At 44.0% G+C, this 15,433-nt stretch overlaps 1 long non-coding RNA gene across 2 annotated transcripts in view; it reads left to right on the forward strand.

The window, feature by feature from the left end:
• LOC149870960 (uncharacterized) overlaps positions 1–14,516 on the forward strand; it is a 41,530-nt gene extending 27,014 nt beyond the window's left edge. For both annotated transcript variants that reach the window (XR_016440162.1, XR_016440163.1), the window contains 2 exons: positions 7,774–7,822; positions 11,983–14,516. This is a non-coding gene — a long non-coding RNA (uncharacterized LOC149870960). The remainder of the gene's footprint in view (positions 1–7,773; positions 7,823–11,982) is intronic.
• The last annotated feature ends 917 nt before the right edge of the window (positions 14,517–15,433 follow it).

The following is a 15,433-nucleotide window of genomic DNA, read 5'->3' on the forward strand; positions in this document are numbered from 1 at the left end:
CTGGCTGTCATGTGCATGTGCACATGCATGTAGCGCCCCCTGCCCCCTGCATCCTGTTCCCCACAACACCAAACAGCCCCTTGCAGGCTGGAACTCTGCCAGCTCGCAAGGGGAAACCCCCAGTTTCCCAGGTTTTTCTCCTTTAAAGGAGACAATTCTTGTTTTGCTGAGGCAAATGGAAAACCCAGATCCTAAGCCTCTTATTTCTGTGTTTCCAATTATTTATGCGACTTACATTTTCAAAGGAGTATATGTTTCCTGAATTAGTAAGATGCCTCCTTCTGCAGATCCTAGTGCTGCTAACCATCTTCCTGTGCTGTAGGTTTCATCTAGTCTCCTGTGCATTCTGCCATGGGTCGAAGAGATTATGTGTAGTGGTGATGTGGAGAGGCAGGAAAATGTTATTTTATTTTTGCTAAAGTAGGAATTCCTTTTGCAGAAGTGGATATATTTAAATATCAATATCTTTTATTAGACTACTAATATTCTAGTTCAACCACAGATCATCTTTGGAATTAGTACAAAATATGGACTTTATAAACTTAAATTGGATAATAAGGAACAACAATTTTCTCCACTGCAGGAATTCTTTGGCCTGTGCTTTACAGCATGTCAGATTAGAAGATCACAGTATTCTCTTATAAAAGCTATAAAAGCAATAGGAGATGTGCTTAACACATTGAATTCGATAAAATAAATATACCTGGATGGTAAAAACCAATTTGAAAGAAAAATCCATGACTTCAATGGGACTACTCAAAGAGCTTTGGGATCAGTTCCAGCTTTTTAAATCAGAACTTACTACTGTATACTCTGATTAAAAATTTGTTACGATTCTTTGAGAAAACAGTCGCACTCAATTGATATGCTATGCCAACTTATAATCAGCTTTAACTTTTGTGTTGTCTGTATTTTTGTGCATGCAAAAGAAATCTATTGTCTGATATATTTTCAGTGCAGTTTTTCTTTTGGTATTGTTTGTACTTTTAATTCTTTGTCCTTTCCTTGGTTATTTGATTCGCCTATGGGATTTGGTAAGGGCAATAGCAATTCAAGGTCTTTCGCTATAGCTATTGACTCATATTCAAGGAGGAAACATTTTTCCCCTCTAAAATTGAACCTGAAAATATGGGATTGACTTATAGGCAGGGTCAGTTTACAATCTGAAGAATATGGTATATAATCAGTAAACATATGTCACTACCACAATTATTTTGTGCTCTTTTCCATAACTCACGTTTTGCGATATAAACTGATTAATCCCTTCTGGATTAAATTTAAAATAATATGTTTAGTTTTAAATTTAAACCACCAATGAAACATGTAATCCCTTTGTTACAGGGAGAAACCTATGGGAGATTGCAGCTCTGTTGATATTACTAATGGAAAATAAACAGCCACTGGAAAATTCCACTTTGGTCTAGAGCTGCTTTGCTTTCATCAGCCTGTTCACTTTCTAACATCCTAAAAGTGAAGTTGTATAATAACTTTTTTCACTGCATGAAAACAATGTATAATACTGTCCTTTTACTAATCTAATCTACTCTCAGCAACAACTCCTTGTGTGTTATTTAGATAAGACTCCTACTGAAATCAATGAACTAGTATTTGTGTGAGAAAACAAAATGGACACCTTAGAATGTATATCCTTAAGCATTTTTTTGTCTGTGAAGACAGGTGAAAAAGGCATTGAGCACTTCAGCCTTTTCTGCATGCTCTGTCACTAGGTGGCTTCCCCAGTTTTCTGATCTTTCTCTTGTTTCTCATATACTTGTAGAAGCCCTTCTTGTTGCCCTTTATGGCCACATCCAGATGAGCATGGTTGTGCAGTATGTGGCACTGCAAACATGTCTGTGACACTACATACTGCCAATTTAGACATTCTTCTTCCCATGCATGCGCTAGTCTGATTTTTTTCCCCATGGAAGTGGGAAACTCATGGCAAAAAGAGCAGACCAGTGCATGTACAAGTAGCATGCACCACTCAAAAGCAGACCCAGGCCACCCAGAGCCAGGCTGCAGCTGCTGGCCAGGCTCTGCGTGGCGCAATTGCCACTGCTGCAGAGGACCCCAGGTAAGGCTGCTGGGGCCATGTTGCATATGAATCTTGTAGGGCTAAAGCAAGGCTTTGTAGTGCTAAAAGTGAGGCCATTTCTTTGTCCTTTCCATTTCATAAAAGTGGACACAGCACTTACGAGATGGCTGGGAGGGAAGAGGGGTACTGTGTAAGGGTTACTGATAAAATATGAAACTAGCTGGATCCAGTCAACAGAGGAGTCTCATCAACAGAGAAACCTTGAAGTTTGTACAAAGATTGTTTTTAAGATAAGATACATCTTGGCAAAAATATATGGGGCATGTAGTCACGAGAGTTAAACTTCGGTGTTCACGCTCACAGTGCCGCTTGATTGGATAAAATAGTGATTTAGTTAATAGATGATTGGGTATTTCTATGAGCACGAGCTAATCATGAACTAATGCTGACATACTAACAAAGTATAAAATAGTATTATATCTGGTAGGTAGGGTCCCTCCTTGGAGGCACCTCGCTGCAGCGAATAAAGATTCTGTATCTGACTTTGGATACTTGCTCTGCGTGATCATTGCCCCAGCCTACAGTGAAGTGTACATGGCTTTAAGAGCGTAATTTGTAATAGGCCAGCACAGTTGCTGGTCCCAGCCTCCCCTATCCCACCCAGGGTAAGTTGCTGCATGCCAAAGCGTGTGTGGCACAGACTTTCCCCAGGGACAAGTAGCAGCAGGCAAGGTATGCCACTGCTATTTGTCTACGAGGAACCAAACTCCTATGCTCATCTGGATGTGACACATGTGCCTTGCTAGCTGCAACTCCAGTTGCATTTTGGTTTTCCTGATTTTGTCCCTGTATGTCCAAGCAATACTCTTATACTCCCCCCTACTTGTTTGTCCAAGTTTCCACTTCCTGTAAGCTTCCTTTTTGTGTTTTAACTTAGTGAAGAGTTCCCTGCTAAGCCAAGCTGGGCTTCTGCCATACTTGCCAGTGTTACACATCAGGATGGCTTGTTCCTGTGCCCTCTAAGGTTTCTTAAAGTACAGTCAGTTCTCCTGGACAGGGGGATCCTGCCCATCAGTTCTCTGAGTGGATCAAGGTCTGCTTTTCTGAAGTCCAGGGTCCTTTACTCTGATGGTCTCCTTCCTTCCTTTCCTCGAGGATCCTGAACTCAGTCATCTTGTGGTCACTGCTGCCCAACTTGCCCCACACTACTACATTGTATAGCAGAAAGCCCCCTTTGTACATTTCCCTTTTGGACATGGATATAACAGAAGCCCCTTGTTGCCTGCAATGTTCTCTCTCCCCCCCACCAATTTTGGGCATTTCTTTTCCTTCTCAGTATTGGTAAAGACCTAGCATACTCATTGCATGGGTGTGACAAGACTCAGAGCAAGCCAGAAAGCTGAAGTGGCTTTCTGCAGGAGAAACTGAGAAACTACATCTACATATCAATTAAGTCCAGTGTCACTAAAGAAAACAAAAGAACTAAATATTCACTGCAAGGCCTGTAAATATATCCTGTGCTAACCAAACTCACTTACTGTCCCTAGTAGCCTTTGATCCTCAATACCTCACATTGCATTTTTATATATTTCTCACAGTGTATTTTCATATTTCATCTGTCTCATCTTTACCATGGGATTTTGTATTTTATATGTTATACTTTTAAACTTTTAAGGAATGTACTCCCTGTAGAATGAAGTTACACCCTAGACGATTGTTAAAACTGCATCGAAATTATAATTGTGAAGTGATAAAATGTGTTGAGTGAATGTGAGTGAATGATGATTATCAGTAGACAATAGCCTAACCAAAGGAACTCCATTTTAAGCTAATCAAGCTAAAGAACTGATTTCTGGAACTGAGCACTCACCCTATGGACTGTTTTTGTAACCCATGACAATACAGCCATTAAGTCAAGGGTGGACTCCCAAAACTTCAGGAACCAGCAAGCAGAGACCCCTGTGACTAACAGCTGTCAGGTGCTACACAAGACCCTGATGGGACAGCGACCTCTGGATTAGTTAGCCAAGATGATGCTGGGGGAACACACAAGTCTGCCAGAAAGGGATAAAAGACAGTGAAGTGTGACCCTCAGCGGTGCCCTCTCATCCAGCGCCTGACCTACCAAGACAGAAGGCCAAGCAGGTGATCCCCTTCTGGAGAAGACATCACCTTGAAGGAAGCTGACCATCAACAGCAGACTCCAGGGCCTCAGATAGGTAGATATACTGACACCAGTGCTCACAATCACTACAGCAGCCACTACACACTATACTACATGGGTTTGAATGAGTGTGTGTATGTGCCAAGGTGACCAGTACCACCCATAACTCAAAGATTGCATTTATGATTTTATTGGTAACTTCACATCCCATCCAATAAACTAGAATTAATTATGATCCCATGAGTTGTTCCTTTGTAGCCAACAATTGCTCATCAATTCTTCCCTGTTTGTGATCAGCAAGTCAAGAAGAGCACAGCCCCTAGATGGCCTCTTCAACACTTGCACCAGGAAGTTGTCCCCAACACTTTCCAAAAACTTCCTGGATTGCCCATGTACTGCTACATCACCCTCACAACAGATCTCAGGATGATTGAAGTTCTCCATGAGAACCAGGGCCTGTGACTGGGAAACTTCTCCTAGCTATTTGAAGAAAGCCTCATCTACCTCATTTGCCTGGTTTGGTGGCTTATAGCAAACCCCCACCATGATATCACCCTTTTTGGTCTCCACTCTGACCCTAACCCAGATACTTTCCACAGGTCTACTTCCAGTTTCATACTGAAGCTCTGAGCAATCATAACACTCTTTTACACAAAGCACAACTCCTGCTTTTCTCCCCTGCCTGTCCTTCCTGAACAGTTTCTACCCATCCATGACAGTGGTCCAATCATGCGAAATATCCCACCAAGTCTCTGTTATTCCAATCACATCATAGTTCCTTGACTCTGAGAGGATTTCCAATTCTTCCTCCTTGTTTCCCAGACTCCATGCATTTTGTACAGGCACTTGAGGTAATTAGCTGATTGTGCTGTCTCAGGAAGAATGAGAAGGATTCCCTTGTTACCACTTCCTGCTTGTGCTTCCTCTAGGGCACCCATTTCCCCACTTACTCCAGGACTCCCATCTCCATCCCTTAGTGAACCTAGTTTAAAGCTGTCTTCACTAGGTTAGTGAGCCTGTCCATGAAGATGTTTTTCCTTCTCTTCATCAGATGGACCTGTCTCTTCCTAGCAATTCTTTGTTAGGTGGATTTTGTCTCTTCCTAGCAAGTCTTCTTCTTGGAAGAGCATCCTGTGGTCAAAGAAGCCAAGGTGAAAGAGTTTTCACCTTAGTCTTCACAGACAAGGTCAGTTCTCAGACTACTGCACTTGGCTGCTCACCTTCTCCCTAAACTGTACTGCCATCAGTGGCAAAGGAACAAGTTAGGGACTATTTAGAAAAGCTGGATGTGTACAAGACCATAGGGCTGGATAGGATGCACCTGACGGTGCTGGGGGAATTGGCTAATATGTTTGCAGAGCCACTTGGCATTATTTTTGAAAACACATGGTGATTGGGAGAGGTCCCGAATGATGTACCCATCTTTAAGAAAGGGAAGAAGGAGGATCCAGGGAACTACAAATTGGCCAGCTTCACCCCAGTCCCTGGGAGAATCTTGGAGCAGGTCCTCAAGGAATCCATTTCTAAGCACTTGGTAATTAGGAACAATCAGCATGCATTCACCATGGGCAAGTCATACCTGGCCAACCTGATTGTCTTCTATCATGAGATGACTGGCTCTATAGATCTGGGGAGAGCAGTGGGCATGATATACCTTGATTTTAGCAAGGCTTTTGTTACAGTCTCCCTACATTATCACAAGCAAACTAAGGAAGTATGGGTTGTAAGGCAGATAGAAAATTGAATGGATCACTAGACTCAAAGGATAGCACTCAATGGCTCAATGTCTAGGTGGCAGCCAGTTTCAAGTGGCGTGCCCCAGGGGTTGGTCCTGGGGCTAGTTTTGTTCAATGTCTTCATAAATAACCTGGAGGATGAGATGGAGTGCACCCTCAGCAAGTTTGCAGATGACACAAAGCTGTCGATAAGTAGTAGAGGGTAGGGCTAGGATTCAGAGAGACTTTGACAAATTGGATGATTGGATCAAAAGAAATCTCATGTGGCTCAATAAGGAGAAGTGAAAAGTTACACACTTAGGATGGAACAGTCCCATGCACCAGTATAGAGACTGACTAGTTAAGCAGTAGCTCTGCAGAAAAGGACCTGGGAGTTATAGTGGACAATAAGTTGAATATTAGCCAACAGTGTACCCTTGTTGTGAAGAAGTCTAATGGCATAGTGGATTGGATGAGTAGAATCATTGTTGGCAGATTGAGGGAAGTGATTCTTCCCTTCTATTTGACACTGGTGAGGCCACGTCTGGAGTATTTACCTCTTCCCCACTTACCTCCACTGGGGTCTCCATCCCCCAGTGGACCCAGGTTAAGTTGTTGAGATTGTCTCCAGTTCTTGCTTTGCAAAATGAAACAGTCACAGTGGATCAGATGAACACTTTCTCTTTTTATAACATTAGATAGAAACATAGGTGGAGAGAGAAAATATTATGGGGGGAGGCTGAGTACACACACACAGATGCACACAGAGATGCACACACTACCAACACGTAAGTCTGTGGAGGGAAAGGGGTGGTGCGAGAGGGAAGGGGTGTGTGGGGGGACCTACAGTGAGGGACAGAGTGGGACAGAGACAGAGGCTGAGGTAAATGGTGCTCAGGTTGTGGGATTGTTGGAGCCCAGGCAGCTTTTCCAGGAATGTGGGGGGTTCCTGCCACTGCACACAACCCAGAGGGTATGGGGGGGCACGTGCCCCCCAGATTTGTATGTGGGGTGGAGGTGAACTGCCACTGCAGGCTGGGGCTCTGCATCCCACTGCTACTGCCTGGGGAGCCATGTGATCTTATGTGCCTGCCCCCACCAGGTGTCTGGTGGCATCAAGCCCATGGCATCATGTGGCCCCCAAGGCAGTCGCAGTGGGGCACAGCTCTCAGGAACAGCCTGCCTTCACCCTGCACAAATGTGGGGAGCATGTACTCCCCCATGCATCTCCCGGAGTGCGCTCAGTGGTGGAAGCACCCCTGCATCCCTTGTTGAGGCACCTAGGGCTCCTACCATTCCATGACCTGCCCTGGGTCACTATTCACCCCAGCCCCTGCCCCACTCCCTCCCTCACTGTGGGGGCTTTGATCTAACCCTCCCCACACACCCTTCCCTTCACAGACTTGCCTGCTGTGGTAGGCAGTGCTCCATATGCCACTGGGCTGTGATCCTGGCTGTGTGCAGGCTGTGGCTGTGTGTCTGTGTCTGTGAATGTCCCCTGCTGCAGCTACCTGGAGTCCACACCAAGGCTGCCCTGTGGCCCTCTGCACTGCCACTATTGCTCTGCATTTGGGGGGGCTAAGTCCTATCAGCCCTGGGGTTGGAGTCCCTCTCCACCTCATTCAGGAGCTCTCCTGCCACGCCTTTGATGTGAGAGAATTAAAGATTAATTTTGAACAAAGCAAAGACCGGATATCCACAGTGTGCTGAACTTAAATAACCATATTGTTTATTTTAGATTCCCAGCCCAGACAATCACAAACCCAGATACCAGTGCAACAGAAACTAGTATAGTCTGTAAAGTAACGTTTTGAAGCCAACTTCCTCCTACTAACTTTCTCTCTTCTTTTCTCTTTTAGGGTGCCTGAGTCTCTCCTTGGACCGTCCTCTTCACAGCTGACTGCTGCAGTAAGTAGAAATCTCCAGTCTCACCTGCCGGTACACTGCCCACTTGGCTGTGGCAAGTTTGGGTCCAGCATTCTTCATCCTCCCAGTCCTCCATTGGAATTGTTAGTTTCCTCACTGCCCTCTCAGGCAGTTTCATTTTATCAGGTGCCCGTTTTTATCAGTGCTATCCTCTGCCTCCACACTGCTCTGCTCAATCCTTTCCAGCTGGGTGATTCCCCACAGCTGGCTTTGTTTCAATAATATCATCCTGCTGCCATTCCACCTCCATTCTCGGGCAGCCGCGACACTATCTCCCTATGTAACAGGGTTTACCAGAACCCTGTTATACCTGGCCTTCCACCACCTATGGTTAGAAAGGGTGCTTTTCTAAGTTAAATAATTTAAGAAAATTTTGAACTAAAAAAGGCTGAGTGAAGGGGAAATTAAGAATATAATGATCCAAAGATGAACAGAGTTTTGAATGGTGCTTCTGAGCATAATAGCAACAGTTAGTTTATGCATTTTGAATTTTTTGATGTGGCAATGTAAATATTTACTTTTTAACAACTTATGACTACCGCATTGCTAATTTTTAATTTATGGAAGCCAGGAACAATATTTTAGGATGATGAAAAAGTAGGGGTGCACTGATTAAAGATTTGTTTTGGCTGATGGCCAATCATTAACCAGACGTATCTGGCAATACCAATATTATGGCAGATATGCACCCTGGCAACTTGGAGAGCAGCAGTTTACTTGTAAGTCTGGGTCGGGGTGGGGAAGGAGCATGAGGGAGGGAGATTGAGGGCCCTACAGCAAGGGAGAGAAAGGGGAAGGGGCAGGCACTGGTGCTGCCCAGCCAGGGCGGTGAATGCAACCCTACCAGGAGTAGGGTGGAGCTGCAGGTGACTTGTTCACGGGACATAGGGAGGTGGGGAGGGGGGTCAGCTTTCTGCCACTGCGCACACCCCTGGGGGGAAGCATGGAGGGCATGTGCCCCCTGGATTTGTGTGTGGGGTGCTGCCCACTGTGGGCTGGGGGCCAGGAGCTGCACCAGCTTCTTCCCAGTGTGGGGGGCTGGGCTGGGCTGGGACTGTGCTTGGGGTGGGCAGGGGTGAGGCAGGTGGTGGTGCTAGGAGGGATGGCTATGGGATGGACTACAGCCACCCTGAAATTCCCCATAGCCACCCCTCCAGGGCTGCCACTGCCTGCACAGCCCCAGCCCAGCCCTCACTGAGAAGAGGCTGGCGCAGTCCCCAGTCCTGAGCCTGCAGCAGGCAGCCTGCCTCTGCCTTGTACAGAAATCTGGGGGGTATATGCCCCCCATGCCTCCCCTGAGGGTGCTCTCATCAGTGTGGGGCACCTCCACCACCTCCCACATCCCCAAGACAAGCCACTCATGGTTCCATCCTAGTCCCAGCAGGGTCACATTCACCACCCTGGCTGGGCAGCTCTTGCCCCTGCCCCTGCCTCAACTCCTCCTTCACCATGGGGGGCTTGGTCTGTCCCTTCCATACCCCTTCCTCCACACAGACTTACCAGTCAGACACATCTCTCCAAATGACCAGGCTGCATTCCTGGCTGTGTGCATGCTGCAGCTATGCATATGCAAGTGGCATTTATTGGTGACATTATCGGCTACACCGGCCAAAAAAATCTGATTGCTGATAATGTTAATTTTCCTTTTATCAGTGCCAATCTGATATGCTACTGATATATCAGTGCACCTCTATAAAAAAACCAAACTTGACAATAGGTGATCCATAGGGTTCAAAGCCAAGATTTGACTTGATATGTGTTATATATAAATATGTGACTGAACATTACATGCATATGCATATGTATGTAATGCTCAGTCCAATGATGAGACTGTGGTTCCTGAGTCCTGAGTTGGGGGAGGGGAGCAAGAACCGGATCTAGGACCAGGTGGGGGGAAGGCCTGGCAGCGAGGTTGCTTCTGTGTGGACTCTGTCAACATGTGTAATGCCCTGGCCTATACCTGTGTCTCCTGCCTATTCTCACTGCTGTCACACAGGAGCCAGAGGACCTGCCACTCTGGCATCACCTTGGACCTTCCTGTGGCAGCAGATCCTGGCTATGTCATGAGTCTCTCCTTGCTGTTGCTCTTGGCATAGACCGGTTTGCTTTAAAATCAGTTAAATCTGGTTGAAGGTAGTCTCAGACTTACCTTAAACCAGTTTTGGCCATCTTGAAACTGGTTAATGTGCACTGAACTTCTGTTCTGTTATAGGTTTAGGCCAGTTTCTGATCACTTAAACCAGTTCATGTGTAACTTCTGTCCCTAGCTGAAATCTCAGTAATAGCAATGCTGTACAATCAGTGGCACAAACTGAGGTAAGTCTTGTACCTATTAGAAGTATAGCATTATATGCATATGAATGCAGACTCTTGTTATAATATATTCTTCAGTAAGAGAGAAAATGAAAATAGTTTTTGTCCTTTGTAGACACAAACTGTTTTAATATTTTAATGGCTAAACTATTGTAGGTACAATAGATGTGAAGGAATGCTTAAACAGATTGGAAACATATCCATTTCCCCAGGGTTATTTGTTTAGTTATGTAATCAAGTTGTCACTTTTTGTTATATTCAGCAAAGCTTTTTGTTGTGAAAGAAAATCCATCAGAGTCTTCAAATGTAAGACCAGAAAAAAAAAGCCCTCTCCTCCCAAATCCAAAAATAACTCCTCCAAAATAAATGATCTAACACTTCCACCTTTCATACTTTATTTTTAAAGTCTGCCCTGGTACTTGATACTTTTCTGTTTAGAGCATGGTATTGGCACTGAACAAACCAGATCCTTTATTTTGTATTTCTGCACTATATGGCACCATCAATCAATGACTGCGAATAATTGTTTGACCTCTCCTAATGCCCAATGACAATTCTTGTTCAATCATGTTAACTCAAGTTTTGTGTAGGGTTCAGGGCCATCCTTCTCTTTTTAATCTCACAATAGGCATAACCAGAGTTGAAGTATGAGGCTGAAGCCATTCCTTGCTCTCACTTCTGAGTTCCTACTTAAAGGAGTTCCTGGATCCTCAAAGACTGAGGGTTATTTATTTATTTATTTATTTATTTATTTAAATAGCTAATATAAGCTTAAATATCACCATAATTTGTAACAGTAACTAATGTAAATGGGGCCCAATCCCTGCTCACTGGAAAAAAATATTTTTTAGTGGCATGTGGCTTATTTTTCCCGTTTACACCCTGAAAAATATTATACCTCATTCCCTATTGGATATTTTTGCTATAAATGAAGGAAAAACATGTAGAACTCAAACAGATGCTGCATTTGGGAATTTCCAGATTCTTCCTCTCCAAATTGTATGTAAGTTATTTGTGTAGAAATTTTGAGGAATCTTGGTTTTTGGTTGGACAGGTTAAAGGTGAAATGTAGCAAATTTCTTTTGAATTATTTTCCAACTATATATTATTCTTATTTTGTTTACTGTCTCTGGATTATTTCTGACAAAATGAATAAGAGTTCAATGATTGCTCCATTATAGCATATTTATGAACTGTTTATGAACAAATTGCATCTTGAAACATATTGTTAAATAATACTTTTGTTCTGATGAATGATTTATGAACACTTAAATTCTTTGAAGGAAAAACCAGGGTCTAAGAAGGAGACAACTTCAGCCCTATGGGCAAGGCAGGGGAGGCCACTTCTGCCCCAGGGCACCCCAGTGGTGTTTGCTTCCATGGGGGCTAGAGACTGTGCCCCTCTCGCACACTTTGGTGAACTGGTGGAAATCACCTTGAGTGATGGGAACTAAGGATCTACTGTGGGGTGGGTTCTGAGTATATGGGGCTTTCTTCCTGGTGGCTTGAGCTGGGATGTGCCTTGCACATCCTGGAGTGCTGCAGGGTAGCAAGAAAATATATTTTCTGCAACAGGCAGGTCTCCTCCCTTTCTCCTTCTTGTGAAGTATTTCCTTAACAGGGTAGCTTAAGCAACCTCTGTGTAACTACTGTACAATTCTTTGCCCTTGTGCTTGCCAACTTTATTAGGCGAAGTGTTTTCACACTGCTTTGGAAAAATGATGTAGGTCTTCTTTGCACTCATATTTTTAAAATGATTCTGGTCGTTAAACACTTAAGGAACATGCCTTGCAGTTTTTCAGAGCCCCTTTCCTCCATCTTTTTTGTAGAGTCTGAGGGAGGAAGAAAGAAGAACTGATCCATAGAAGAAATGATAAGACATGGAACTGTAAAGGGATCTGTATGCTGAGAGCTGTTTCATTTGGGATCCTTCTAATCATCTAACATATACTGGTTGTTATGGAATGCTAGGAAAGCCCCTTAGGGATTACTTAATGGTGGGATCTCTCCCTCTTTCCCATCCCCTGGGGAATGTAATAAGGATGTGGTGAGCATCCTGGGAGGTGCGATTTTTAAGGACTGCTGCCTGTCCCCCCGCTTCCTGTCCCCCCACAGCATGCCCCCTAAGTATCTGCACACCAGAGCACCTGTCCCTTACTTGATGGTGCCTGCTACCCTTCTCCTGCTGCTTGTTCCTCCATGCCTGTACCCCCTGATATTTGCCCTTACTAGTGTTTGCCCCCTTCTGCCACCACTTCTGCTCCCACAACCTCTGCCCTTCCTTGCCTACCCTACACTACTTACCCTCTGGCTCCAGCATGGCTCCGGCCCCAGCTTCAGCCTGGGGCACAGAGTATGCAGTTGCTCTGGCCCCAGCCTGGTCACACAGCAACTGTTCTGGTAATAGCTGCTCAAGCTCTGTACAACATATCCTTAATGCAGGGTAGATATCAGAATCTCCACTTAACTTCTCAGGACAGAATAGTTCTCAAGCACCTCCTTTCCTGTCTGGAGGAAGCTAAAGGCAGAAAAAACATTTGGAAAGTGTACACGAAAAACCTCAGTATGTGGTGGCCATCTCGAAGAACCTACTGACAAAATCCTAGCCATGAGATGCTATTAATCCTCTTACCCGTATCTTGGCCCATAAGGAAATTGTCTTCTGATACCAGCAGAGTGGAATAGCCATCATGTCATGTGGCACTGACCTAAGCTTCTTTTAATTTTGGGTAAACTATTTCAAGAATTAAGAATGAAATAGTTTTATCACTCTCACTAGATAATATGTAACTTTTCAGGTTAAGTATTGGTCACCCTTGTGAAAACAATGTGAAATGTTATCTGGACTTTAATTTTTTCCTGAATATCAAATGTTCTTCACACCAGGGAAATTATACTACATTTTAATTTTAACTTTGCACTTGCATTTGAACACTAAGGGTTGTTGTTTTTTGTTTTTTTTTTTTAAATACCCATGCATATTGCCAGAAGTGTTCTTACAGGTTTGGATGTTTGATGAATTAAGCACATGTTGATGAATCTTATGTTATGGAAGTTACATACAGCTATTTCTCTGTCCAGCAATGATCTCTGTTCAATTAATTAGCAATGATGTTTGGGCAGAAGTCTAGTAGATTGTGGTGATTGCAGTTTTTGAGGCATTAGGTTAGCGTGAATTGTTGAACATGGCAGGTGGCTTGGTGTATGTCCCTAATGCAGTAGAAGTTAGAAGGCAAGTTGAAGTTGCTTATGCAATTTGGTTGGGGTGAAAATCAATTTAGTTGGGGGGGAATGTTGAAAGCATTAAGGTTTAAATATTAAACTCAGTTAGCCCATGGGGGTCCAGCTGCTTACCTCAGTTTGTGTTTTTATTACTAATTCTGAGCTGAAGAGTCTTTTCAAAGGAGTTGAGCATCTCTGTAGCCCACCACTCATAAACCTTACTCACCTTTATAAATGTGCACATTGTAAACAAGTGTTAGCTTTTCAATCAGGCAGTTGAGTGTTGAACACTGACCTGAATTAAAAGGTTGAAACTTGTAGTGAATTCTATTCTGCACAGAGAAAATGTTATTAGTTTATTCATTTCATAAGTTATTTCCAGGAAATATTATGTTTCAATAGCTCAGCTGTTCCAGTTTGAAATATTACATGTGGAATTCAGAAGATTAAATTTATGACTGTCCTATCATCCTCTTGCATTATTTTACTTTTATCTAGCTGTATTTTGTTAATGTAAACGTTATACAATTTATTAAACTCACACCTGGTCTCAGTTGTATCTCTAGCTAAAGAAGGTCTGTCTCCTGACTTTCAAAAGGACTGAATAGACAGACAGACACCTTGATTTCGTGGCTGTGCACTATTTTTTCTAAAAAGCATAATTTATTTGGTATAAGAGTAATGTATAAGTTCTTAAGCCACGGAAAAGATGACCTCACAGCACATTTCCAGTAGAAATGTGAAGATATACTAGCACAACTCTTGGGTTGTTTTTTTGTTTCATTTTGTTTTTTTAGCGTGAACTATAAATATAACTGTTGCTCCAGTTGCATCAAATGAACCATTGTACAAAGACACTGATCTTTATTTTGAGTGTTTCCTCTTAAAACTAGTGACAAAAATAGTTTGATACAAATATCCATGAGTACCAAAGCAGATAATTGTCTTTTGTGACTCATCAGTAATTAAAACCATCTTAACCCTGGATGGATACCTCTTTCCTTCTGAGAAGCAGAGAATGATTTGCAGAAGAGGGGCATCTGGGGATTCTTTGGGCACGTCCACATATGCAAGCATGTGCACTTGCAGCAGCTCAAATAGAAATGGTGCAAATTTGAGCTGGGGCTTTTACCTCAGTGCCCATGCTCAGTCATGCACTTTGTTGTGTCACTTGGGGCAAAATAACCCTGCCTGGCTCCTCCCAGATCTGCAGCCAGGGGGAGCTAGAGCCCGGGGCCAGCACCTGTGCTGCCCCCAGCAGTATAAAAAGCTGCCCTGTCTTGGCCCCATCAGTACAAAAAGCTGTCCTGGAATGTAGCTCAGAACTACTCACCCTCAGGAGCTTCTGAGGCCTGGCTATTTGGCACCTATCCCTTGTGCCAGCTGGACTGGTGAAGCAGCCCTGAGTCTTCCTGCACCCTCTACCCACTGCAGCAGTCTGGAAGTGGGGGCTGCTGCCTGGCTGTGACCTGCTGCACACCTGCCAGAGCTGGATGGGAACTGCACAGCCAGTAGAGGCATCTGCCCCTCTGGGCCAGCTGCCAGTGGGCAGTGGCTGCAGAGTTGGCTTCTGTGTGGCACTACTGCCATGTGTGTCCCATGCCTGGCCATCTGGGCAGCTATCACCCGGAAGATGTTCCTGGTCTGGTGGCCTGGTCTGACCTGTCAAAACATGTCCTCCTGATGCCATTTGGCCAGGAGGTCAGCCACAGCCAGCTGTATCCAAGGTGCCAGCTCTGAGCAGGCTGGGTCCTAGCAGGAATTCTGGTGTTCCCTATTGGAAAACTGAAAAATCCCTGATAAAAAAAAAAATCCCAAAGTCACTCTGTAAAATACTCACAAATCCATGTTCTTCCACAAGTAAAATAAAAGACCACTATAAAGAGAGAGAGAGAGTGAGACAGAGACAGCGATCAGTTGGGCAGTGTTTTATTGATATATTTACAGTGTTAAAGCAATGTAGAAGCCTACCAGTGTCTCTATCATAATTATAAAATGAACTCTAAATATGTTTCATGAAGTCATGAATACATTAATATATATTTTGGTGCCCCCCCA

This window comes from Crocodylus siamensis, chromosome 2, assembly GCF_052110815.1.
Source record: "Crocodylus siamensis isolate JL-2025a chromosome 2, ASM5211081v1, whole genome shotgun sequence".
Lineage (NCBI taxonomy): Eukaryota > Metazoa > Chordata > Crocodylia > Crocodylidae > Crocodylus > Crocodylus siamensis.